This window comes from Triticum urartu, chromosome 3A, assembly GCF_056163025.1.
Source record: "Triticum urartu cultivar PI428250 chromosome 3A, HENAU_Tu73, whole genome shotgun sequence".
Lineage (NCBI taxonomy): Eukaryota > Viridiplantae > Streptophyta > Magnoliopsida > Poales > Poaceae > Triticum > Triticum urartu.
Genome location: NC_141875.1, coordinates 682110025 through 682112578, shown reverse-complemented (window position 1 = coordinate 682112578; position 2554 = coordinate 682110025). Strand labels below are relative to the sequence as shown.

Here is a 2554-nt window from a genome sequence, read left to right as displayed (position 1 = left end):
AGCTAACGTTTATTCTTAGCGACTAGATTAGCTAACAAGAACTGGACAGAAAAATCGCAAAATCCTGCGGGGATGTACATTTTTTTTGTATATTGTATTGTATTTATTTGTTACTGTAGACGTTGATACTTTTAAATACAAATTTCATCGAACTTTATAAAGTTTGACTTTATAAAAAATATCATGTGATGTTTGACTTAAGAGAAATCTTTACGAAGTTTAGAAGACTAATATCCGAATGGAAAAAAGACAGAGAAGGAAAGAGAGTAACAGTTTTGCTACTTGCCCAATTGTTTGAATATAGCAACCACACACAAACAAGTGCAATTTTCTTAAATGGGGCGAATATCTCTTAGCATGGCGGAACCGCGTGACAAACGTCGCAGGCCTAACACCATGATCAAGATCAATAACACTGAGCATCCAGTAATGAATACTTCAGTAGAGATACAGATTTATTATCACCGACCATAAAATGCCTAGGCGCTGCGAGTAGTGAAATTGAAGTGGCTGCACTGCGTGAAGGACGGCAGCCTGGCGAACCCGAGCCGCTTCTTCTTCATGTCGAACTCCAGCACGGTGTTCTCCATCTGGAACCCTCCGATGAGCACCGATGGCGCGCTGCCGTCCCCGCCCTTCACCCCCTGCATCTGCACGAACGCCAGGCACGCCGTCGTGGGCCCCATGTCCACCATCAAGCTCAACCCGTCCATCGTCCAGTTCTTCCCGCCGCCCAGCGTCAGCGTCACGGCCGGCACCAGGTACCCGATCCGCGTGTTGGCCAGCGTCCGCCTGTCGTAGCACAGCTGGAACGGCGCGTAGGGCTTCACCGCTTTCGCCACGGGCCCGCCCTGCGCACCCTGCTTCGCCAGGGCCTTGGTGAACGCGTCCACCATCGGGAGGAACACGTCGGAGCGGAGCAGGGTGAAGGGCGACCTCGTGCAGAGCACCGCGCCGCCGGTGGCGAGCGCCTGCGCCGGGACGGGCACGCGGGCGCTCTCCACGGCGATGGACTTGATCGTGATGTAGTGCGCGGGGTTGCCCTTCTTGGCGACGAGCGGCGTGTAGGCCAGCTCCTTCGTGTAGTCCCTCTCCGGCTGCGCCATGAAGTGGAGCGGGCCGCCGCCGAAGACGGCCACGCCGGGGTCGGCGGAGAGGCCACGGGGCAGACATAGGAGGAACTTGTTGGAGACCTTCTGCGCGGACGCCACCTGCGCCGGCAGCGCCAGGTCGGAGCCCGCGAGCCCCGCCACGCCCGAGGCGCCCTGCGGCAGCGACTCGAGGAGTTTGCTGGGCGCGCACGCGGCCACGGCCCGCACGTTCACCTGGCTCACCGGGTTCTTCCCGTCGGTGGTGTTGGCGACGAACCTGGTGTGGATCAGGTCCCCGGCCGCGCACGCGCCGGTGACTGGGTTGTACGGGAAGGCCTTGCATACCTTGTGACTGTGGTCGCAGAGCTTGTCAGCCGCGCTCTCGGTGCAGCTCGGGGCGTGGTACTTGTTCGCGAGCTTGCATGTGTCGCTCTTGCACGGGAACGCCGCCGGCAGGTGGTCGGGCGCGCACGTCGACCAGACGAGCGGGCCGGCCGTGTCGACTACGATGTTGGCGCCGTAGTGGAATGGGATGGTGTAGAGGCGGGTGGCGGGGTCCTTGGTTACCGGAGCGAGCACCGACCGAGCACGTTGGCACGACGCCGGCCATGCCAGCACGGCGAGCGAGACGGCCAGGACGAGGAGCGGGAGCCGCGCCATCTTTCTTGGCCGGAGAAGTTTGGTGGTGGTGTTGAGTGTTGACTTGCGGCGCGTGTGGCATTCCGTCGGTGGGTGCGACCTTCTTTATATAGTGGAGGTGAGGCATGTGCGATCTCTCGAGTCTCGGCACCGGAATTAATGGCGATTTCCCGTCGACGATGAGGAGTGTACTATAGGAGTAGTTAAATTGTTTTCGTCTGCCGCGGTGTCGGATATTGCTGCGGCGTGCACAGGAAGGTGTGCATGCATGCATGAGCGTGATCGATGCAGCGTGAGACTGACTGACCGAGTGCAACTGGAAAGCCCATGTTACCTATCTGTCCATTTCTGTGCACAGGAAGGTGCTTCCATGAGATGCATTGACCTTCTGACAGATCGCACCGACGAGGAGGATTCCGATGCATGGAGAATCAAGACTACCAATGAGTACTCGGCCCAAATCTAAAATTCTCAAATCTGAAAGTTTTATTTGCGTTGCATGGTAAGTGTGTTAGACTGTATATATACGTAGCCTCTGTATATCTGTTGTAACATTGTATTGTACCTCTTGGTACTTCTATATAATAAGATAGCCACACCCCGTTTAGGGTGTCGAGCAGTTCCCCCAAACATACGTTTTACATGGTATCAGATTAGGATTACGATGTCTTCCACTGCACCCGCCGCCTCGGTCGCGCCGGCCCCTGCCGCCGCCGCCACCGTCACTGCACCGCCCCCTGCGCCGGCCCCTGCCGTCGCTCCCTCGCCGCCGTTTCTGACCTCCCAGCCCCTGGCCGCGGCCTCGGCCTGGTGGACCACCCAGA

The 2554-nt window shown here is 57.6% G+C and overlaps 1 pseudogene; it reads right to left on the bottom strand.

Moving 5' to 3' along the window:
• Window positions 1-252: 252 nt before the first annotated feature.
• Window positions 253-1826, bottom strand: LOC125549204 (chitinase CLP pseudogene; annotated as a pseudogene).
• Between the last annotated feature and the right edge of the window lie 728 nt (window positions 1827-2554).